Source organism: Carassius gibelio, chromosome A25 (genome assembly GCF_023724105.1).
Source record: "Carassius gibelio isolate Cgi1373 ecotype wild population from Czech Republic chromosome A25, carGib1.2-hapl.c, whole genome shotgun sequence".
NCBI lineage: Eukaryota > Metazoa > Chordata > Actinopteri > Cypriniformes > Cyprinidae > Carassius > Carassius gibelio.
In genome coordinates, this window is record NC_068395.1 from 4,049,347 (window position 1) to 4,074,648 (window position 25,302).

At 40.3% G+C, this 25,302-nt stretch overlaps 2 long non-coding RNA genes across 5 annotated transcripts; one reads left to right on the forward strand and one right to left on the reverse strand.

The window, feature by feature from the left end:
* Positions 1–533: 533 nt before the first annotated feature.
* On the reverse strand, positions 534–24,461 carry LOC127946694 (uncharacterized). Of its 4 annotated transcripts, none has more exons than XR_008151138.1 (3): positions 23,027–24,461; positions 12,566–12,958; positions 534–1,020 (listed from the first exon to the last, which is right to left on the reverse strand). It is a non-coding gene; the product is annotated as an uncharacterized LOC127946694 (long non-coding RNA). The 4 variants fall into 4 exon arrangements; XR_008151137.1 differs by lacking the exon at positions 534–1,020 and adding an exon at positions 2,317–2,678 and having other exon boundaries at positions 23,027–23,928; XR_008151140.1 differs by lacking the exon at positions 534–1,020 and adding an exon at positions 7,165–7,303 and having other exon boundaries at positions 10,695–12,958.
* LOC127946695 (uncharacterized) lies at positions 12,765–21,989 on the forward strand. Its single transcript, XR_008151141.1, has 3 exons — positions 12,765–12,929; positions 19,683–20,306; positions 21,917–21,989. It is a non-coding gene; the product is annotated as an uncharacterized LOC127946695 (long non-coding RNA).
* Positions 24,462–25,302: the final 841 nt, after the last annotated feature.

Genomic DNA, 25,302 nt, shown 5'->3' on the forward strand with positions numbered 1-25,302 from the left:
TCATGCCGAATCTATGGATGTAAATTTTGCCAGGATTGACTAAACTACCTTAAATTGCCTCATCCTCATCCTCACACCTTAACCTTTCTTCTGCAGCTCACTGGATGTGTAAAGACTCAGTGGTGCAGTATGTTAAGATGCTGGTTCTGAGCTTCTGAGGTCATGGGTTCGAATCCAGGGCAGTTAATGTTGTTTCTGTGTATATGGGTTTGGATCAAGGGCAGTTAATGTTGATTCTGTTCAAGCATTTGAATTTCCTGAGTGTGTTTGCCTTGAATCAAAAATGTGTTTTTGGTCTTTCTAATCTAAAGTTCTGTTCAATTTCAAACTTCTCTACTTCTGAACCGATCGGTTGTCCTGACGTGCGTACCGTTGCGGCCGTTTTGCTTCGTCCGGCTCGTTGCTCTGGCTACAGCCCTTCAGGGCTTGGCCCCGGTATCGCTGCTTGCAGCTATATTTAGGGGCCAAGCCCAAAGGGCTGTAGCCCCTATTGTATCTGTACGTTTTCTTTATTATTATTATTATTATTATTATTATTATTATTATTCTTCTTCTTCTTCTTCTCGTCCAATGGGAGTCTATGGCAGCCCTATGAAGGGAACATGGGAAAATGATAAAATTTGGCACACTTGTAGAACTGGTCATTATTAGAGATCTGACCAGTTTTGGGGTCTCTAGGCCAAACTCTATAGCGCCACCAGCAGTCCAAAAATTCAACATTCAAACGTTAATAACTCTTAAACCACTTATTCTATGAAAATAAAACTTAGTACATCTATTTTGTCTCTTCATGGAGATTCCATTCCATATCTTACATTCAGACTCCGCCCATTACAGTAGCGGCCATTTTGAAAAGTACAGTATTCAGTCTAAACACTACTCCTCCTTCAAAATTGGTCCAATTCTTCTGAAATTTGGCTCAGATGTTGTTTCGACTGAGCCGCACAGAAATGACTGAACAGAATTTTGATTTTCGTCTTTGTTCAAAAGTTATTCAATTGTGAACTTAATGAGGCTGACCTAAAATCGGTTGAGATGCTGTATCTCGGCCAAACTTTGATCAATCGATACCAAACTTGGAACACTTCATCTACACCATGATCTGGGGGTCCATGCCAAATTTGGGAATAGCGCCACCTATGGGTGTTGAGATACCAAAAATGCACTTTTTTGCTTATAACTTCTGAACAGTTCATCAGAAAATTATTATCTTGATGTCTATGGATTCTTTAGATCATTCTGGATCTGTGGATGTCAATTTTGTCAAGACCACCAGGACCACCTGTCCGCCATTTTGAATTTTGTCATAAATTGCTATATCTTTTGATCTACTGTACATATCTTCACAAAAATTGATAGGCATCATCAACACCATATCCCGGAGGTACCCCGGAAGTTGGAAGACAGCGCCACCTAGTGTTCAAGAGATATAACGGTTCTTGCAAAACCCCTTATAACTACTGTAAATTGTGATCGATTTTTGTTATTTTTATGTCATTTTATTCCGTGGGTTATGCTGAATCTGATGATGTCTCATTTGCCATTTTCCAACATGGCGTCTGTCCGCCATATTGAATGGAATGAAATACAGTTTTTTCGCTACTCCTCCCTGAAATCTTGTTCAATTTTGTTCAAAATTTGATCAGATGAACTTCAGACCGGGCCTGACAGAAATGACTGAACAGATTTTTGATATTCACTCCCGTTCCCGACGTGTACAGCTCTGAACTTGACCGTGCCTGTGCTTGTTGATTTATGCTAGTTAGCTTAGCATGCTAATTAGCTAAAATGCTAATACGTTTCTATTGACTCTAATGGGTCTCCTGAGCTATCTGGTTAACTTTGAGCAACGTTAGCATTTTTTAGCGTGGCATGCTAATCTGGCTAAAATGCTGCTTCGGGCTTTTGAGAGTTAATTCTCACACCTTAACCTCTCTTCTGTGCCATGCGAACAGTGTGTCAACTAATGTGGCGCACTTAGCTAAGGCACTCGTCCCGAACCCCAGAGGTCGTGGGATCGAATCCGGGGTGGGTAACGTCGATCCGATGGAAGTTCCGTTTTGGCCGTTTTGCTTCGTCCCGCTCGTTGCTCTGGCTACAGCCCTTCAGGGCTTGGCCCCGGTATCGCTGCTTGCAGCTATATTTAGGGGCCAAGCCCAGAGGGCTGTAGCCCCTATTGTATCTGTATGTTTTATTATTATTATTATTCTTCTTCTTCTTCTCGTCCAATGGGAGTCTATGGCAGCCCTATGAAGGGAACATGGGAAAATGATGAAATTTGGCACACTTGTAGTCATGGTCATTATAAGTGATCTGACCAACTTTGGGGTCTCTAGGACCAACTCTACAGCGCCACCACCAGTTCAAAAATTCAACATTCAAACGTTAATAACTCTTGAACCACTAATTCTATGAAAATTAAACTTAGTACATCTGTTTTGTCTCTTCATGGAGATTCGATTCCATATCTTACATTAAGACTCCGCCCATTACAGTAGCGGCCATTTTGAAAAGTACAGTATTCAGTCTAAACACTACTCCTCCTTCAAAATTGGTCCAATTCTTCTGAAATTTGGCTCAGATGATCTTTGGACTGAGCTGCACAGAAATGACTGAACAGATTTTTGATTTTCGTCTTTGTTCAAAAGTTATTCAATTGTGAACTTAATGAGGCTGACCTAAAATCGGTTGAGATGCTGTATCTTGGCCAAACTTTGATCAATCGATACCAAACTTGGTACACTTCATCTACACCATGATCTGGGGGTCCACGCCAAATTTGGGAACAGCGCCACCTATGGGTGTTGAGATACCAAAAATGCACTTTTTTGCTTATAACTTCTGAACAATTCATCAGAAAATTATGATCTTGATGTCTATGGATTCTTTAGATCATTCCGGATCTGTGGATGTCAATTTTGTCGAGACCACCAGGACCACCCGTCCGCCATTTTGAATTTTGTCATAAATTGCTATATCTTTTGATCTATTGTACATATCTTCACAAAAATCGATAGGCATCATCAACAACATGTGCCTGAGGTACCCCGGAAGTTAGAAGACAGCGCCACCTAGTGTTCAAGAGATATAACGATTCTTGCAAGACCCCTTATAACTACTGTAAATGTTGATCGATTTTTGTTATTTTTATGTCATTTTATTCCTTTGGTTATGCCGAATCTGATGATGTCTCCTTTGTCATTTTCCAACATGGCGTCTGTCCGCCATATTGAATGGAATGAAATACAGTTTTTTCGCTACTCCTCCCTGAAATCTTGTTCAATTTTGTTCAAAATTTTATCAGATGAACTTCAGACCGGGCCTGACAGAAATGACTGAACAGATTTTTGATATTCACTCCCGTTCCCGACGTGTACAGCTCCGAAGTTGACCGTGCCTGTGCTGGTTGATTTATGCTAGTTAGCTTAGCATGCTAATTAGCTAAAATGCTAACACGTTTCTATTGACTCTAATGGGTCTCCTGAGCTATCTGGTTAACTTTGAGCAACGTTAGCATTTTTTAGCGTAGCATGCTAATCTGGCTAAAATGCTGCTTCGGGCTTTTGAGAGTTAATTCTCACACCTTAACCTCTCTTCTGTGCCATGCAAACAGTGTGTCAACTAATGTGGCACACTTAGCTAAAGCACTCGTCCCGAACCCGAGAGGTCGTGGGATCGAATCTGGGGTGGGTAATGTCGATCCGATGGAAGTTCGTTTTGGCCGTTTTGCTTCGTCCCGCTCGTTGCTCTGGCTACAGCCCTTCAGGGCTTGGCCCCGGGATTGCTGCTTGCAGCTATATTAGCGATTGTTTTTGGTAGAATTTTCGAGCAAAAACAATCGATCACTATGCAAGCCCTATGAAGGGAACATGGGAAAATGATGAAATTTGGCACACTTCTAGAGATGGTCACCAATAGTGATCTGACCAACTTTGGGGTCTCTAAGACCAACTCTACAGCGCCACCACCAGTTCAAAAATTCAGTTTTGAAACTTTAATAACTCCTGAACCCTTTGTTCTAGACAGATAAAACTTAGTACACATGATTACTCTCTTCTTGGAGATTACATTCTATACCTTACATTAAGTTTCCACCCATTACAGTAATTGCTATTAATCTAATTAAGTGTTTCCGTTTAAACGCTACTCCTCCTTCAAAAGTGGTTTGATTTTTCTGAAATTTGCCACAGACGATCTTCGGACCGAGCCGCACAGAAATGACTGAACAGATTTTTGATATTCATCTTTGTTCAAAAGTTATTCAATTGTGAACATAATGAGGTCCACCCAAAATCGGTTAAGAGGCTGTATCTCGGCCAAACATTGATCAAACAAAACTAAACTTGATACACTTCACCAACACCATGATCTGAGGTTTCATGCCAAATTCGGGGACAGCGCCACCTATGGGTCATGATATACCATAAATGCACATTTTTCCTTATAACTTTTGAACACCTTCTTCTTTCAAGATAAAACTTAGTACACCTGATTCCTCTCTTCACATTGTTCATATTGAATAGTTTATATTAAGATTCCAGCCATTACAGTAACCCGCAATATGAAAAGTACAGTATTCCGTTTTTTCGCTACTACTCCTTCAAATGTGGCCTAATTCTTCTCAAAATTTCCTCAGGCGATCTTTGGACCGACCCGCACGGAAATGACTGAACAGAATTGTTCGACCTACTGGTCAAAAAAAGAGTTATGATGCTCTGAAGTTAACAGTGTTGAATCGAAATTGTTCGAGAAGCTGTATCTCGGCCGTACTTTGATCAATCGCCACAAAACTTTCTACACTTCATCAACACTATGAACTGAGAATATATCCCAAAGTTGGAAACAGCGCCACCTATGGGTCATGAGATACCAAAAATTCACATTTCTGCTCATAGCTTTTGAACAATTAGTTGGAAAACCATGATCTTGGTGTCTTTCTATTCCTCGGGTCATGCCGAATCTATGGATGTAAATTTTGCCAGGATTGACTAAACTACCTTAAAATGCTAGGCAACTTTCTTTAGTGACCTCATTCTCTAACCATAACCTCTCTTCTGCAGCACACTGGATGTGTAACAACTCAGTGGTACAGTCTGTTAAGCCGCTGGTTCTGAGCTTCTGAGGTCATGGGTTCGAATCCAGGGCAGTTAATGTTGTTTCTGAGTTCATGGGTTCGGATCAAGGGTAGTTAATGTTGCTTCTGTTCAAGCCTTTGCATTTCCTGAGTGTGTTTGCCTTCAATCAAAAATATGTTTTTGTTCTTTCTCATCTAAAGTTCTGTTCAATTTCAAACTTCTCTACTTCTGAACTGATCGGTTGTCCTGACGTACACTCTGTTTCGGCCCTTTTGCTTCGTCCCGCTCGTTGCTCTGGCTACAGCCCTTCAGGGCTTGGCCCCGGTATCGCTGCTTGCAGCTATATTAGCGATTGTTTTTGGTAGAATTTTCGAGCAAAAACAATCGATCACTATGAAGCCCTATGAAGGGAACATGGGAAAATGATGAAATTTGGCACACTTCTAGAGATGGTCACCAATAGTGATCTGACCAACTTTGGGGTCTCTAAGACCAACTCTACAGCGCCACCACCAGTTCAAAAATTCAGTTTTGAAACTTTAATAACTCCTGAACCCTATGGTCTATCCAGATACGACTTAGTACACATGATTACTCTCCTCACGGAGATTACACTCTATACCTTACATTAGGTCTCCACCCATTACAGTAATTGCTATTAAGCTAATTAAGTGTTTCTGTTTAAACGCTACTCCTCCTTCAAAAGTGGTTTGATTTTTCTGAAATTTGCCACAGACGATCTTCGGACCAAGCCGCACAGAAATGACTGAACAGATTTTTGATATTCATCTTTGTTCAAAAGTTATTAAATTGTGAACATAACGAGGTCGACCCAAAATCGGTTGAGATGCTGTATCTCGGCCAAACATTGATCAATCGAAACTAAACTTGATACACTTCATCTACACCATGATCTGAGGGTTCATGCCGAATTCGGGCACAGCGCCATCTATGGGTCATGAGATAGCATAAATGCACATTTTTCCTTATAACTTTTGAACAACTTCTTCTATCAAGATAAAACTTAGTACACCTGATTCCTCTCTTCACGCTGATCACATTGAATAGTTTACATTAAAATTCCTGCCATTACAGTAACCCGCATTATGAAAAGTACAGTATTCTGTTTATTCGCTACTCCTCCTTCAAATGTGGCCCAATTCTTCTCAAAATTTCCTCAGACGATCTTTGGACCGAGCCGCACAGAAATGACTGAACAGAATTTTTCGACCTACTGGTCAAAAAAAGAGTTATGATGCTCTGAAGTTAATAGTGTTGAATCGAAATTGAATGAGACGCTATATCTCGGCCGTACTTTGATCAATCGCCACAAAACTCGCTACACTTCATCAACACTATGGACTGAGAATATATCCCAAAGTTGGAAACAGCGCCACCTATGGGTCGTGAGATACCAAAATTTCACATTTCTGCTTATAGCTTTTGAACAATTAGTTGGAAAATCATGATCTTGGTGTCTTTCTATTCCTCGGGTCATGCCGAATCTATGGATGTAAATTTTGCCAGGATTGACTAAACTACCTTAAATTGCCTCATCCTCATCCTCACACCTTAACCTTTCTTCTGCAGCTCACTGGATGTGTAAAGACTCAGTGGTGCAGTATGTTAAGATGCTGGTTCTGAGCTTCTGAGGTCATGGGTTCGAATCCAGGGCAGTTAATGTTGTTTCTGTGTATATGGGTTTGGATCAAGGGCAGTTAATGTTGATTCTGTTCAAGCATTTGAATTTCCTGAGTGTGTTTGCCTTGAATCAAAAATGTGTTTTTGGTCTTTCTAATCTAAAGTTCTGTTCAATTTCAAACTTCTCTACTTCTGAACCGATCGGTTGTCCTGACGTGCGTACCGTTGCGGCCGTTTTGCTTCGTCCGGCTCGTTGCTCTGGCTACAGCCCTTCAGGGCTTGGCCCCGGTATCGCTGCTTGCAGCTATATTAGCGATTGTTTTTGGTAGAATTTTCGAGCAAAAACAATCGATCACTATGCCTGCCCTATGAAGGGAACATGGGAAAATGATGAAATTTGGCACACTTCTACAGATGGTCACCAATAGTGACCTGACCAATTTTGGGGTCTCTAAGACCAACTCTACAGCGCCACCACCAGTTCAAAAATTCAGTTTTGAAACTTTAATAACTCCTGAACCCTTTGGTCTATCCAGATACGACTTAGTACACATGATTACTCTCTTCATGGAGATTACACTCTATACCTTACATTAAGTCTCCACCCATTACAGTAATTGCTATTAAGCTAATTAAGTGTTTCCATTTAAACGCTACTCCTCCTTCAAAAGTGGTTTGATTTTTCTGAAATTTGCCACAGACGATCTTCGGACCGAGCCGCACAGAAATGACTGAACAGATTTTTGATATTCGTCTTTGTTCAAAAGTTATTCAATTGTGAACATAACGAGGTCGACCCAAAATCGGTCAAGAGGCTGTATCTCGGCCAAACATTGATCAATCGAAACCAAACTTGATACACTTCATCAACACCATGATCTGAGGGTTCATGCCGAATTCGGGCACAGCGCCACCTATGGGTCATGAGAAAGCATAAATGCACATTTTTCCTTATAACTTTTGAACACCTTCTTCTATCAAGATAAAACATAGTACACCTGATTCCTCTCTTCACACTGATCACATTGAATAGTTTACATTAACTTTGCAGGCATTACAGTGATGGCCATTACGAATAGTACAGTATTTCGTTTTTTCGCTACTCCTCCTTCAAATGTTGCCCAATTCTTCTCAAAATTTCCTCAGACGACCTTTGGACCGAGCCGCACGGAAATGACTGAACAGAATTTTTCGACCTACTGGTCAAAAAAAGAGTTATGATGCTCTGAAGTTAACAGTGTTGAATCGAAATTGTTTGAGAAGCTGTATCTCGGCCGTACTTTGATCAATCGCCACAAAACTTGCTACACTTCATCAACACTATAAACTGAGAATATATCCCAAAGTTGGAAACAGCGCCACCTATGGGTCGTGAGATACCAAAATTTCACATTTCTGCTTATAGCTTTTGAACAATTAGTTGGAAAATCATGATCTTGGTGTCTTTCTATTCCTCGGATCATGCCGAATCTATGGATGTAAATTTTGCCAGGATTGACTAAACTACCTTAAATTGCTAGGCAAATTTCTTTAGTGACCTCATCCTCACACCTTAACCTTTCTTCTGCAGCTCACTGGATGTGTAAAGACTCAGTGGTGCAGTATGTTAAGATGCTGGTTCTGAGCTTCTGAGGTCATGGGTTCGAATCCAGGGCAGTTAATGTTGTTTCTGTGTATATGGGTTTGGATCAAGGGCAGTTAATGTTGATTCTGTTCAAGCATTTGAATTTCCTGAGTGTGTTTGCCTTGAATCAAAAATGTGTTTTTGGTCTTTCTCATCTAAAGTTCTGTTCAATTTCAAACTTCTCTACTTCTGAACCGATCGGTTGTCCTGACGTGCGTACCGTTTTGGCCATTTTGCTTCGTCCCGCTCGTTGCTCTGGCTACAGCCCTTCAGGGCTTGGCCCCGGTATCGCTGCTTGCAGCTATATTAGCGATTGTTTTTGGTAGAATTTTCGAGCAAAAACAATCGATCACTATGCTAGCCCTATGAAGGGAACATGGGAAAATGATGAAATTTGGCACACTTCTAGAGATGGTCACCAATAGTGATCTGACCAACTTTGGAGTCTCTAAGACCAACTCTACAGCGCCACCACCAGTTCAAAAATTCAGTTTTTAAACTTTAATAACTCATGAACCCTTTGGTCTATCCAGATACGACTTAGTACACATGATTACTCTCTTCATGGAGATTACACTCTATACCTTACATTAAGTCTCCACCCATTACAGTAATTGCTATTAAGCTAATTAAGTGTTTCTGTTTAAACACTACTCCTCCTTCAAAAGTGGTTTGATTTTTCTGAAATTTGCCACAGACGATCTTCGGACCGAGCCGCACAGAAATGACTGAACAGATTTTTGATATTCGTTTCTGTTCAAAAGTTATTAAATTGTGAACATAACGAGGTTCACCCAAAATTGGTTAAGAGGCTGTATCTCGGCCAAACATTGATCAATCGAAATTAAACTTGATACACTGCATAAACACCATGATCTGAGGGTACATGCCGAATTCGGGGACAGCGCCACCTATGGGTCATGAGATAGCATAAATGCACATTTCTCCTTATAACTTTTGAACACCTTCTTCTATCAACATAAAACTTAGTACATCTCATTCCTCTCTTCACGCTGATCACATTGAATAGTTTACATTAAAATTCCTGCCATTACAGTGAAGGCGATTAAGAAAAGTACAGTATTCCATTTTTTTGCTACTCCTCCTTCAAATGTGGCCCAATTCTTCTCAAATTTTCCTCAAACGATCTTTGGACTGAGCCGCACGGAAATGACTGAACGGAATTTTCCGACCTACTGGTCAAAAAAAAGGTTATGATGCTCTGAAGTTAACAGTGTTAAACTGAAATTTTTTGAAAGGCTATATCTCGGCCGTACTTTGATCAATCGCCAAAAAACTTGCTACACTTCATCAACACTATAAACTGAGAATATATCCCAAAGTTGGAAACAGCGCCACCTATGGGTCATGAGATACCAAATATTCACATTTCTGCTTATAACTTTTGAACAATTAGTTGGAAAATCATGATCTGGTTGTCTGTCTATTCCTCGGATCATGCCAAATCCATGGATGTAAATTTTGCCAGGATTAACTAAACTAACTGCCTGACATTAAGAATTGTGTCCTAAGTTTCTATATCTTTTCAACCCATGGAAAGATTTCTACTATAATCGGTAGGGATTATTAAAACCATGTTCTGGACATATCTCAGAAGTCTGAATTACAATTTACTTAACTTTCCATTTTATGCTGCTTAAATTGCTAGGCAACTTTCTTCAGTGACCTCATTCTCACACCTTAACCTCTCTTCTGCATCATGCTGAATGTGTAGCCACTCAGTGGTGCAGTCTGTTAAGCCGCTGGTTCTGAGCTTCTGAGATCATGGGTTCGAATCCAGGGCAGGTAATATTGTGTCTATGTTCATGGGTTTGAATGAAGGGCAGTTAATGTTGCTGGTGTTCAAGCCATTGGATTTTCTGAGTGTGCGCACCGAATAAAAAATGTTTTTGGTCTTTCTCATCTAAAGTTCTGTTCAATTTCAAACTTCTCTACTTTTGAAACCGATCTGTTGTCCTGACGTAGGTTCCATTTCGGCCGTTTTGCGTCGTCCCGCTTGTTGCTCTGGCTACAGCCCTTCAGGGCTTGGCCCCGGTATGGCTGCTTGCAGCTATATTAGCGATTGTTTTTGGTAGAATTTTCGAGCAAAAACAATCGATCACTATGCCTGCCCTATGAAGGGAACATGGGAAAATGATGAAATTTGGCACACTTCTAGAGATGGTCACCAATAGTGATCTGACCAACTTTGGGATCTATAGGACCAACTCTACAGCGCCACCACCAGTTCAAAAATTCAATTTTGAAACTTTAATAACTCCTGAACCATTTGTTCTAGCCAGATCAAACTTAGTACACATGATTTCCCTCTTCATGGAGATTACACTCTATACCTTACATTAAGACTCCACCCATTACAGTAATTGCTATTAAGCTAATTAAGTGTTTCCGTTTAAACGCTACTCCTCCTTCAAAAGTGGTTTGATTTTTCTGAAATTTGCCACAGACGATCTTCGGACCGAGCCGCACAGAAATGACTGAACAGATTTTTGATATTCGTCTTTGTTCAAAAGTTATTCAATTGTGAACATAACAAGGTCGACCCAAAATCGGTTAAGAGGCTGTATCTCGGCCAAACATTGATCAATCGAAACCAAACTTGATACACTTCATCAACACCATGATCTGAGGGTTCATGCCGAATTTAGGCACAGCGCCACCTATGGGTCATGATATAGCATAAATGCACATTTTTCCTTATAACTTTTGAACACCTTCTTCTATCAACATAAAACTTAGTACACCTGATTCCTCTCTTCACGCTGATCACATTGAATAGTGTACATTAAAATTCCTGCCATAACAGTGAAGGCCATTAAGAAAAGTACAGTATTCCGTTTTTTCGCTACTCCTCCTTCAAATGTGGCCCAATTCTTCTCAAAATTTCTTCAGACGATCTTTGGACTGAGCCGCACGGAAATGACTGAACAGAATTGTTCGACCTACTGGTCAAAAAAAAAGTTATGATGCTCTGAAGTTAACAGTGTTGAATCGAAATTGTATGAGAGGCTATATCTCGGCCGTACTTTGATCAATCGTAACAAAACTCGCTACACTTCATCAACACTATGAACTGATAATATATCCCAAAGTTGGGAACAGCGCCACCTATGGGTCGTGAGATACCAAAAATTCACGTTTCTGCTTATAACTTTTCAACAATTAGTTAGAAAATCAGGATATTGGTCTCTGTCTATTCCTCGCATCATGCCGAATCTATGGATGTAAATTTTGCCAGGATTGACTAAACTACCTTAAAATGCTAGGTAACTTTCTTTAGTGACCTCATCCTCACACCTTAACCTTTCTTCTGCAGCTCACTGGATGTGTAAAGACTCAGTGGTGCAGTATGTTAAGCCCCTGGTTCAGAGATTCTGAGGTCATGGGTTCGAATCCAGGACAGTTAATGTTGTTTCTGAGTTCATGGGTTTGGATCAATGGCAGTTAATGTTGCTTCTGTTCAAGTCGTTGGATTTTCTGAGTGTGTTTGCCTTGAATCAAAAATGTGTTTTTGGTCTTTCTCATCTAAAGTTCTGTTCAATTTCAAACTTCTCTACTTCTGAACCGATCGGTTGTCCTGACGTGCGTACCGTTTCGGCCGTTTTGCTTCGTCCCGCTCGTTGCTCTGGCTACAGCCCTTCAGGGCTTGGCCCCGGTATCGCTGCTTGCAGCTATATTTAGGGGCCAAGCCCAGAGGGCTGTAGCCCCTATTGTATCTGTACGTTTTATTATTATTATTATTATTTTCGTCCAATGGGAGTCTATGGCAGCCCTATGAAGGGAACATGGGAAAATGATGAAATTTGGCACACTTGTAGAGATGACCATTATTAGTGATCTGACCAACTTTGGGGTCTCTAGGACCAACTCTACAGCGCCACCACCAGTTCAAAAATTCAACATTCAAACGTTAATAACTCTTGAACCACTAATTCTATGAAAATAAAACTTAGTACATCTGTTTTGTCTCTTCATGGAGATTCCATTCCATATCTTACATTAAGACTCCGCCCATTACAGTAGCGGCCATTTTGAAAAGTACAGTATTCAGTCTAAACACTACTCCTCCTTCAAAATTGGTCCAATTCTTCTGAAATTTGGCTCAGATGTTCTTTGGACTGAACCGCACAGAAATGACTGAACAGAATTTTTTGAACACTAGTGAAAAAAAAAGTTATGATGCTGTGAACTTACTGAGGTTGACCTAAAATCGGTTGAGATGCTGTATCTCGGCCAAACTTTGATCAATCGATACCAAACTTGGTACACTTCATCTACACCATGATCTGGGGGTCCACGCCAAATTTGGGAACAGCGCCACCTATGGGTGTTGAGATACCAAAAATGCACTTTTTTGCTTATAACTTCTGAACAATTCATCAGAAAATTATAATCTTGATGTCTATGGATTCTTTAGATCATTCCGGATCTGTGGATGTCAATTTTGTCGAGACCACCAGGACCACCCGTCCGCCATTTTGAATTTTGTCATAAATTGCTATATCTTTTGATCTATTGTACATATCTTCACAAAAATCGATAGGCATCATCAACACCATGTGCCTGAGGTACCCCGGAAGTTAGAAGACAGCGCCACCTAGTGTTCAAGAGATATAACGATTCTTGCAAGACCCCTTATAACTACTGTAAATGTTGATCGATTTTTGTTATTTTTATGTCATTTTATTCCTTTGGTTATGCCGAATCTGATGATGTCTCAACTGTCATTTTCCAACATGGCGTCTGTCCGCCATATTGAATGGAATGAAATACAGTTTTTTCGCTACTCCTCCCTGAAATCTTGTTCAATTTTGTTCAAAATTTTATCAGATGAACTTCAGACCGGGCCTGACAGAAATGACTGAACAGATTTTTGATATTCACTCCCGTTCCCGACATGTACAGCTCCGAAGTTGACCGTGCCTGTGCTTGTTGATTTATGCTAGTTAGCTTAGCATGCTAATTAGCTAAAATGCTAACACGTTTCTATTGACTCTAATGGGTCTCCTGAGGTATCTGGTTAACTTTGAGCAACGTTAGCATTTTTTAGCGTAGCATGCTAATCTGGCTAAAATGCTGCTTCGGGCTTTTGAGAGTTCATTCTCACACCTTAACCTCTCTTCTGTGCCATGTAAATTGTGTGTCAACTAATGTGGCGCACTTAGCTAAGGCGTTGGTTCTGAACCTGTGAGGTTGTGGGTTCGAAACCTGTATGGGAAAAATTTAAAATTGGGAATAAAGTTGTCATTTCAATTCCTTTATTACATGGTTAAGAGCTGTACTAAAGTTTCTTAAAATGGGATCAAAAATAAGTGTGTTTTTGTAACTTCATTCTGCGTTCGTTCTCATCAGACCTTCTGATTTCACCTTATCTGTAATTCTGAATCTATCTGTTCTGTAAAAAGTGCTGAAAAAGTTGCTTGAAAAAACCTTAAAAGCCAAAGAGCAATAAGGGCTTGGCCCCAGAAAGGCTGCTTGCAGCTTTAATAGCGATTGTTTTTGGTAGAATTTTCGAGCAAAAACAATCGATCACTATGCTAGCCCTATGAAGGGAACATGGGAAAATGATGAAATTTGGCACACTTCTAGAGATGGTCACCAATAGTGATCTGACCAACTTTGGAGTCTCTAAGACCAACTCTACAGCGCCACCACCAGTTCAAAAATTCAGTTTTTAAACTTTAATAACTCATGAACCCTTTGGTCTATCCAGATAGGACTTAGTACACATGATTACTCTCTTCATGGAGATTACACTCTATACCTTACATTAAGTCTCCACCCATTACAGTAATTGCTATTAAGCTAATTAAATGTTTCTGTTTAAACACTACTCCTCCTTCAAAAGTGGTTTGATTTTTCTGAAATTTACCACAGACGATCTTCGGACCGAGCCGCACAGAAATGACTGAACAGATTTTTGATATTCGTCTTTGTTAAAAAGTTATTAAATTGTGAACATAACGAGGTCGACCCAAAATCGGTTAAGAGGCTGTATCTCGGCCAAACATTGATCAATCGAAACCAAACTTGATACACTTCATCAACACCATGATCTAAGGGTTCATGCCGAATTTAGGCACAGCGCCACCTATGGGTCATGATATAGCATAAATGCACATTTTTCCTTATAACTTTTGAACACCTTCTTCTATCAACATAAAACTTAGTACACCTGATTCCTCTCTTCACGCTGATCACATTGAATAGTGTACATTAAAATTCCTGCCATTACAGTGAAGGCCATTAAGAAAAGTACAGTATTCCGTTTTTTCGCTACTCCTCCTTCAAATGTGGCCCAATTCTTCTCAAAATTTCCTCAGACGATCTTTGGACCGAGCCGCACAGAAATGACTGAACAGAATTTTTCGACCTACTGGTCAAAAAAAGAGTTATGATGCCCTGAAGTTAACAGTGTTAAACTGAAATTGTCTGAAAGGCTATATCTCGGCCGTACTTTGATCAATCGCCACAAAACTCGCTACACTTCATCAACACTATGAACTGAGAATATATCCCAAAGTTGGGAACAGCGCCACCTATAGGTCGTGAGATACCAAAAACTCACATTTCTGCTTATAACTTTTGAACAATTAGTTGGAAAATCATGATCTTGTTGTCTGTCTATTCCTCGGATCATGCCGAATCCATGGATGTAAATTTTGCCAGGATTAACTAAACTAACTGCCTGACATTAAGAATTGTGTCCTAAGTTTCTATATCTTTTCAACCCATAGAAAGATTTCTACTATAATCGCTAGGGATTATTAAAACCATGTTCTGGACATACCTCAGAAGTCTGAATTACAATTTACTTAACTTTCCATTTCATGCTGCTTAAATTGCTAAGCAACTTTCTTCAGTGACCTCATTCTCACACCTTAACCTCTCTTCTGTGCCATGCAAACAGTGTGTCAACTAATGTGGCGCACTTAGCTAAGGCACTCGTCCCAAACCCGAGAGGTCGTGGGATTGAATCCGGGGTGGGTACATTGATCCGATAGAAGTTCCGTTTTGGCCGTTTTGCAACGTCCCGCTCGTTGCTCTGGCTACAGCCCTTCAGGGCTTGGCCCCGGTATCGCTGCTTGCAGCTATATTTAGGGGCCAAGCCCAGAGGGCTGTAGCCCCTATTGTATCTGTACGTTTTCTTTATTATTAGGGGCCAAGCCCAGAGGGCTGTAGCCCCTATTGTATCTGTATGTTTTATTATTATTATTATTATTATTATTCTTCTTCTTTTCGTCCCATTGGGTCTATGGCAGCCCTATGAAGGGAACATGGGAAAATGATGAAATTTGGCACACTTGTAGAACTGGTCATTATTAGTGATCTGACCAACTTTGGGGTCTCTAGGCCAAACTCTATAGCGCCACCACCAGTCCAAAAATTCAACATTCAAACGTTAATAACTCTTGAACCACTTATTCTATGAAAATAAAACTTAGTACATCTATTTTGTCTCTTCATGGAGATTCCATTCCATATCTTACATTAAGACTCCGCCCATTACAGTGGCGGCCATTTTGAAAAGTACAGTATTCAGTCTAAACACTACTCCTCCTTCAAAATTGGTCCAATTCTTCTGAAATTTGGCTCAGATGTTCTTTGGACTGAGCCGCACAGAAATGACTGAACAGAATTTTGATTTTCGTCTTTGTTCAAAAGTTATTCAATTGTGAACTTAATGAGGCTGACCTAAAATCGGTTGAGATGCTGTATCTCGGCCAAACTTTGATCAATCGATACCAAACTTGGTACACTTCATCTACACCATGATCTGGGGGTCCACGCCAAATTTGGGAACAGCGCCACCTATGGGTGTTGAGATACCAAAAATGCACTTTTTTGCTTATAACTTCTGAACAATTCATCAGAAAATTATTTTCTTGATGTCTATGGATTCTTTAGATCATTCCGGATCTGTGGATGTCAATTTTGTCGAGACCACCAGGACCACCCGTCCGCCATTTTGAATTGTGTCATAAATTGCTATATCTTTTGATCTATTGTACATATCTTCACAAAAATCGATAGGCATCATCAACAACATGTGCCTGAGGTACCCCGGAAGTTAGAAGACAGCGCCACCTAGTGTTCAAGAGATATAACGATTCTTGCAAAACCCCTTATAACTACTGTAAATTTTGATCGATTTTTGTTATTTTTATGTCATTTTATTCCTTTGGTTATGCCGAATCTGATGATGTCTCAACTGTCATTTTCCAACATGGCGTCTGTCCGCCATATTGAATGGAATGAAGTACAGTTTTTTCGCTACTCCTCCCTGAAATCTTGTTCAATTTTGTTCAAAATTTTATCAGATGAACTTCAGACCGGGCCTGACAGAAATGACTGAACAGATTTTTGATATTCACTCCCGTTCCCGACATGTACAGCTCCGAAGTTGACCGTGCCTGTGCTTGTTGATTTATGCTAGTTAGCTTAGCATGCTAATTAGCTAAAATGCTAACATGTTTCTATTGACTCTAATGGGTCTCCTGAGCTATCTGGTTAACTTTGAGCAACGTTAGCATTTTTTAGCGTAGCATGCTAATCTGGCTAAAATGCTACTTCGGGCTCTTGAGAGTTCATTCTCACACCTTAACCTCTCTTCTGTGCCATATGAACTGTGTGTCAACTAATGTGGCGCACTTAGCTAAGGCACTGGTCCCGAGCCCGAGAGGTCGTGGGATCGAATCCGGGGTGGGTAACGTCGGTCCGATGGAAGTTCCGTTTTGGCCGTTTTGCTTCGTCCCGCTCGTTGCTCTGGCTACAGCCCTTCAGGGCTTGGCCCCGGTATCGCTGCTTGCAGCTATATTTAGGGGCCAAGCCCAGAGGGCTGTAGCCCCTATTGTATCTGTACGTTTTATTATTATTATTATTATTCTTCTTCTTCTCCAATGGGAGTCTATGGCAGCCCTATGAAGGAAACATGGGAAAATGATGAAATTTGGCACACTTGTAGAAATGACCATTATTAGTGATCTGACCAACTTTGGGGTCTCTAGGACCAACTCTACAGCGCCACCACCAGTTCAAAAATTCAACATTCAAACGTTAATAACTCTTGAACCACTAATTCTATGAAAATAAAACTTAGTACATCTATTTTGTCTCTTCATGGAGATTCCATTCCATATCTTACATTAAGACTCCACCCATTACAGTAGCGGCCATTTTGAAAAGTACAGTATTCAGTCTAAACACTACTCCTCCTTCAAAATTGGTCCAATTCTTCTGAAATTTGGCTCAGATGTTCTTTGGACTGAGCCGCACAGAAATGACTGAACAGATTTTTGATTTTCATCTTTGTTCAAAAGTTATTCAATTGTGAACTTAATGAGGCTGACCTAAAATCGGTTGAGATGCTGTATCTCGGCCAAACTTTGATCAATCGATACCAAACTTGGTACACTTCATCTACATCATGATCTGGGGGTCCACGCCAAATTTGGGAACAGCGCCACCTATGGGTGTTGAGATACCAAAAATGCACTTTTTTGCTTATAACTTCTGAACAATTCATCAGAAAATTATTTTCTTGATGTCTATGGATTCTTTAGATCATTCCGGATCTGTGGATGTCAATTTTGTCGAGACCACCAGGACCACCCGTCCGCCATTTTGAATTTTGTCATAAATTGCTATATCTTTTGATCTATTGTACATATCTTCACAAAAATCGATAGGCATCATCAACAACATGTGCCTGAGGTACCCCGGAAGTTAGAAGACAGCGCCACCTAGTGTTCAAGAGATATAACGATTCTTGCAAAACCCCTTATAACTACTGTAAATTTTGATCGATTTTTGATATTTTTATGTCATTTGATTCCGTGGGTTATGCCGAATCAGATGATGTCTCATTTGCCATTTTCCAATATGGCGTCTGTCCGCCATATTGAATGGATTTAAATACAGTTTTTTCGCTACTCCTCCCTGAAATCTTGTTCAATTTTGTTCAAAATTTTATCAGATGAACTTCAGACCGGGCCTGACAGAAATGACTGAACAGATTTTTGATATTCACTCCCGTTCCCGACATGTACAGCTCCGAAGTTGACCGTGCCTGTGCTTGTTGATTTATGCTAGTTAGCTTAGCATGCTAATTAGCTAAAATGCTAACACGTTTCTATTGACTCTAATGGGTCTCCTGAGCTATCTGGTTAACTTTGAGCAACGTTAGCATTTTTTAGCGTAGCATGCTAATCTGGCTAAAATGCTACTTCGGGCTTTTGAGAGTTAATTCTCACACCTTAACCTCTCTTCTGTGCCATGTAAATCGTGTGTCAACTAATGTGGCGCACTTAGCTAAGGCACTCGTCCCAAACCTGAGAGGTCGTGGGATCGAATCCGGGGTGGGTAACGTCGGTCCGATGGAAGTTCCATTTTGGCCGTTTTGCTTCGTCCCGCTCGTTGCTCTGGCTACAGCCCTTCAGGGCTTGGCCCCGGTATCGCTGCTTGCAGCTATATTTATTATTATTATTCTTCTTCTTCTTCTTCTCCAATGAGAGTCTATGGCAGCCCTATGAAGGAAACATGGGAAAATGATGAAATTTGGCACACTTGTAGAGATGACCATTATTAGTGATCTGACCAACTTTGGGGTCTCTAGGACCAACTCTACAGCGCCACCACCAGTTCAAAAATTCAACATTCAAACATAAATAACTCTTGAACCACTAATTCTATGAAAATAAAACTTAGTACATCTGTTTTGTCTCTTCGTGGAGATTCCATTCCACACCTTACATTAAGACTCCGCCCATTACAGTAGCGGCCATTTTGAAAAGTACAGTATTCAGTCTAAACACTACTCCTCCTTCAAAATTGGTCCAATTCTTCTGAAAATTGGCTCAGATGTTCTTTGGACTGAGCCGCACAGAAATGACTGAACAGATTTTTGATTTTCGCCTTTGTTCAAAAGTTATTCAATTGTGAACTTAATGAGGTTGACCTAAAATCGGTTGAGATGCTGTATCTCGGCCAAACTTTGATCAATCGAAACCAAAATTGGTCCACTTCATCTACACCATGAATTGGGGGTCCACGCCAAATTTGGGAACAGCGCCACCTATGGGTGTTGAGATACCAAAAATTCACTTTTTTGCTTATAACTTCTGAACAGTTCATCAGAAAATTATTATCTTGATGTCTATGGATTCTTTAGATCATTCCGGATCTGTGGATGTCAATTTTGTCAAGACCACCAGGACCACCCGTCCGCCATTTTGAATTTTGTCATAAATTGCTATATCTTTTGATCTATTGTACATATCTTCACAAAAATCGATAGGCATCATCAACAACATGTGCCGGAGGTACCCCGGAAGTTAGAAGACAGCGCCACCTAGTGTTCAAGAGATATAACGATTCTTGCAAAACCCCTTATAACTACTGTAAATGTTGATCAATTTTTGTTATTTTTATGTCATTTTATTCCTTTGGTTATGCCGAATCTGATGATGTCTCAATTGTCATTTTCCAACATGGCGTCTGTCCGCCATATTGAATGGAATGAAATACAGTTTTTTCGCTACTCCTCCCTGAAATCTTATTCAATTTTGTTCAAAATTTTATCAGATGGACTTCAGACCGGGCCTGACAGAAATGACTGAACAGATTTTTGATATTCACTCCCGTTCCCGACATGTACTGCTCTGAAGTTGACCGTGCCTGTGCTTGTTGATTTATGCTAGTTAGCTTAGCATGCTAATTAGCTAAAATGCTAACACGTTTCTATTGACTCTAATGGGTCTCCTGAGCTATCTGGTTAACTTTGAGCAACGTTAGCATTTTTTAGCGTAGCATGCTAATCTGGCTAAAATGCTGCTTCGGGCTTTTGAGAGTTCATTCTCACACCTTAACCTCTCTTCTGTGCCATGCGAACTGTGTGTCAACTAATGTGGCGCACTTCGCTAAGGCACTCGTCCCAAACCCGAGAGGTCGTGGGATCGAATCCGGGGTGGGTAACGTCGATCCGATGTAAGTTCCGTTTTGGCCGTTTTGCTTCGTCCCGCTCGTTGCTCTGGCTACAGCCCTTCAGGGCTTGGCCCCGGTATCGCTGCTTGCAGCTATATTTATTATTATTATTATTCTTCTTCTTCTTCTCGTCCAATGGGAGTCTATGGCAGCCCTATGAAGGGAACATGGGAAAATGATGAAATTTGGCACACTTGTAGAACTGGTCATTATTAGTGATCTGACCAACTTTTGGGTCTCTAGGCCAAACTCTATAGCGCCACCACCAGTCCAAAAATTCAACATTCAAACGTTAATAACTCTTGAACCACTTATTCTATGAAAATAAAACTTAGTACATCTATTTTGTCTCTTCATGGAGATTCCATTCCATATCTTACATTAAGACTCCGCCCATTACAGTAGCGGCCATTTTGAAAAGTACAGTATTCAGTCTAAACACTACTCCTCCTTCAAAATTGGTCCAATTCTTCTGAAATTTGGCTCAGATGTTCTTTGGACTGAGCCGCACAGAAATGACTGAACAGAATTTTTTGAACACTAGTGAAAAAAAAAGTTATGATGCTGTGAACTTACTGAGGCTGACCTAAAATCAGTTGAGATGCTGTATCTCGGCCAAACTTTGATCAATCGATACCAAACTTGGTACACTTCATCTAGACCATGATCTGGGGGTCCATGCCAAATTTGGGAATAGCGCCACCTATGGGTGTTGAGATACCAAAAATGCACTTTTTTGCTTATAACTTCTGAACAATTCATCAGAAAATTATGATCTTGATATCTATGGATTCTTTACATCAATCCGAATCTGTGGATGTCAATTTTGTCAAGACCACCAGGACCACCCGTCCGCCATTTTGAAATTTGTCAAAAATTGCTATATCTTTTGATCTACTGTACATATCTTCACAAAAATCGATATGCATCATCAACAACATGTGCCGGAGGTACCCCGGAAGTTAGAAGACAGCGCCACCTAGTGTTCAAGAGATATAACGATTCTCGCAAAACCCCTTATAACTACTGTAAATGTTGATCAATTTTTGTTATTTTTATGTCATTTCATTCCGTGGGTTATGTCAAATCTGATGATGTCTCAATTTTTATTTTCCAATATGGCGTCTGTCCGCCATATTGAATGGAATGAAATACAGTTTTTTCGCTACTCCTCCCTGAAATCTTGTTCAATTTTGTCCAAAATTTGATCAGATGAACTTCAGACCGGGCCTGACAGAAATGACTGAACAGATTTTTGATATTCACTCCCGTTCCCGATATGTACAGCTCTGAACTTGACCGTGCCTGTGCTCGTTGATTTATGCTAGTTAGCTTAGCATGCTAATTAGCCGAAATGCTAACACGTTTCTATTGACTCTAATGGGTCTCCTGAGCTATCTGGTTAACTTTGAGCAACGTTAGCATTTTTAGCGTATCATGCTAATCTGGCTAAAATGCTACTTCGGGCTCTTGAGAGTTAATTCTCACACCTTAACCTCTCTTCTGTGCCATGTAAATCGTGTGTCAACTAATGTGGCGCACTTCGCTAAGGCACCGGTCCCAGACCCGAGAGGTCGTGGGATCGAATCCGGGGTGGGTAATGTCGATCCGATGGAAGTTCCGTTTTGGCCGTTTTGCTTCGTCCCGCTCGCTGCTCTGGCTACAGCCCTTCAGGGCTTGGCCCCGGTATCGCTGCTTGCAGCTATTTAGGGGCCAAGCCCAGAGGGCTGTAGCCCCTATTGTATCTGTATGTTTTATTATTATTAGGGGCCAAGCCCAGAGGGCTGTAGCCCCTATTGTATCTGTACGTTTTATTATTATTATTATTATTTTCGTCCAATGGGAGTCTATGGCAGCCCTATGAAGGGAACATGGGAAAATGATGAAATTTGGCACACTTGTAGAGATGACCATTATTAGTGATCTGACCAACTTTGGGGTCTCTAGGACCAACTCTACAGCGCCACCACCAGTTCAAAAATTCAACATTCAAACGTTAATAACTCTTGAACCACTAATTCTATGAAAATAAAACTTAGTACATCTGTTTTGTCTCTTCATGGAGATTCCATTCCATATCTTACATTAAGACTCCGCCCATTACAGTAGCAGCCATTTTGAAAAGTACAGTAATCAGTCTAAACACTACTCCTCCTTCAAAATTGGTCCAATTCTTCTGAAATTTGGCACAGATAATCTTTGGACTGAGCCGCACAGAATAGACTGAACAGAATTTTTTGAACACTAGTGAAAAAAAAAGTTATGATGCTGTGAACTTACAGAGGTTGACCTCAAATCGGTAGAGATGCTGTATCTCGGCCAAACTTTGATCAATCGATACCAATCTTGGTACACTTCATCTACACCATGATCTGGGGGTCCATGCTAAATTTGGGAACAGCGCCACCTATGGGTGTTGAGATACCAAAAATGCACTTTTTAGCTTATAACTTCTGAACAATTCATCAGAAAATTATGATCTTGATGTCTATGGTTTCTGTAGATCATTTCGAATCTGTGGATGTCAATTTTGTCAAGACCACCTGGACCACCCGTCCGCCATTTTGAAATTTGTCAAAAATTGCTCTAACTTTTGAACTACTGTACAAATCTTCACAAAAATCGATAGGCATCATCAACACCATGTGCCGGAAGTACCCCGGAAGTTGGAAGACAGCGCCACCTAGTGTTCAAGAGATATAACGATTCTTGCAAAACCCCTTATAACTACTGTAAATGTTGATCGATTTTTGTTATTTTTATGTCATTTTATTCCTTTGGTTATGCCGATTCTGAGGATGTCTCAATTGTCATTTTCCAACATGGCGTCTGTCCGCCATATTGAATGGAATGAAATACAGTTTTTTCACTACTCCTCCCTGAAATCTTGTTCAATTTTGTTAAAAGTTTTATCAGATGAACTTCAGAACGGGCCTGACAGAAATGACAGAACGGATTTTTGATATTCGTTCCCGTTCCAGAGATGTACAGCTCCGAAGTTGACCGTGCCTGTGTTTGTTGATTTATGCTAATTAGCTTAGCATGCTAATTAACTAAAATGCTAACACTTTTCTATTCACTCTAATGGGTCTCTTGAGCAATCTGGTTAACTTTGACAATGTTAGCATTTTTTAGCGTAGCATGCTAATCTGGCTAAAATGCTACTTCGGGCTTGTGAGAGATCATTCTCACACCTTGACCTCTCTTCTGTGCCATGTAAATTGTGTGTCAACTAATGTGGCGCACTTAGCTAAGGCGTTGGTTCTGAACCTGTGAGGTTGTGGGTTCGAAACCTGTATGGGAAAAATTTAAAATTGGGTATAAAGTTGTCATTTCAATTCCTTTATTACATGGTTAAGAGCTGTACTAAAGTTTCTTAAAATGGGATCAAAAATAAGTGTGTTTTTGTAACTTCATTCTGCGTTCGTTCTCATCAGACCTTCTGATTTCACCTTATCTGTAATTCTGAATCTATCTGTTCTGTAAAAAGTGCTGAAAAAGTTGCTTGAAAAAACCTTAAAAGCCAAAGAGCAATAAGGGCTTGGCCCCAGAAAGGCTGCTTGCAGCTTTAATTATTATTATTCTTCTTCTTCTTCCTCTCCAATGGGAGTCTATGGCAGCCCTATGAAGGAAACATGGGAAAATGATGAAATTTGGCACACTTGTAGAACTGGTCATTATTAGAGATCTGACCAACTTTGGGGTCTCTAGGCCAAACTCTATAGCGCCACCAGCAGTCCAAAAATTCAACATTCAAACGTTAATAACTCTTGAACCACTAATTCTATGAAAATAAAACTTAGTACATCTATTTTGTCTCTTCATGGAGATTCCATTCCATATCTTACATTAAGACTCCGCCCATTACAGTGGCGGCCATTTTGAAAAGTACAGTATTCAGTCTAAACACTACTCCTCCTTCAAAATTGGTCCAATTCTTCTGAAATTTGGCTCAGATGTTCTTTGGACTGAGCCGCACAGAAATGACTGAACAGAATTTTTTGAACACTAGTGAAAAAAAAAGTTATGATGCTGTGAACTTACTGAGGCTGACCTAAAATCGGTTGAGATGCTGTATCTCGGCCAAACTTTGATCAATCGAAACCAAACTCGGTACACTTCATCTACACCATGATCTGGGGGTCCATGCCGAATTTGGGAATAGCGCCACCTATGGGTGTCGAGATACCAAAAATGCACTTTTTTGCTTATAACTTCTGAACAATTCATCAGAAAATTATGATCTTGATGTCTATGGATTCTTTAGATCATTCCGGATCTGTGGATGTCAATTTTGTCGAGACCACCAGGACCACCCGTCCGCCATTTTGAATTTTGTCATAAATTGCTATATCTTTTGATCTATTGTACATATCTTCACAAAAATCGATAGGCATCATCAACAACATGTGCCTGAGGTACCCCGGAAGTTAGAAGACAGCGCCACCTAGTGTTCAAGAGATATAACGATTCTTGCAAAACCCCTTATAACTACTGTAAATTTTGATCGATTTTTGATATTTTTATGTCATTTGATTCCGTGGGTTATGCCGAATCAGATGATGTCTCATTTGCCATTTTCCAATATGGCGTCTGTCCGCCATATTGAATGGATTTAAATACAGTTTTTTCGCTACTCCTCCCTGAAATCTTGTTCAATTTTGTTCAAAATTTTATCAGATGAACTTCAGACCGGGCCTGACAGAAATGACTGAACAGATTTTTGATATTCACTCACGTTCCCGATATGTACAGCTCTGAAGTTGACCGTGCCTGTGCTGGTTGATTTATGCTAGTTAGCTTAGCATGCTAATTAGCTAAAATGCTAACACGTTTCTATTGACTCTAATGGGTCTCCTGAGCTATCTGGTTAACTTTGAGCAACGTTAGCATTTTTTAGCGTAGCATGCTAATCTGGCTAAAATGCTGATTTGGGCTTTTGAGATTTAATTCTCACAC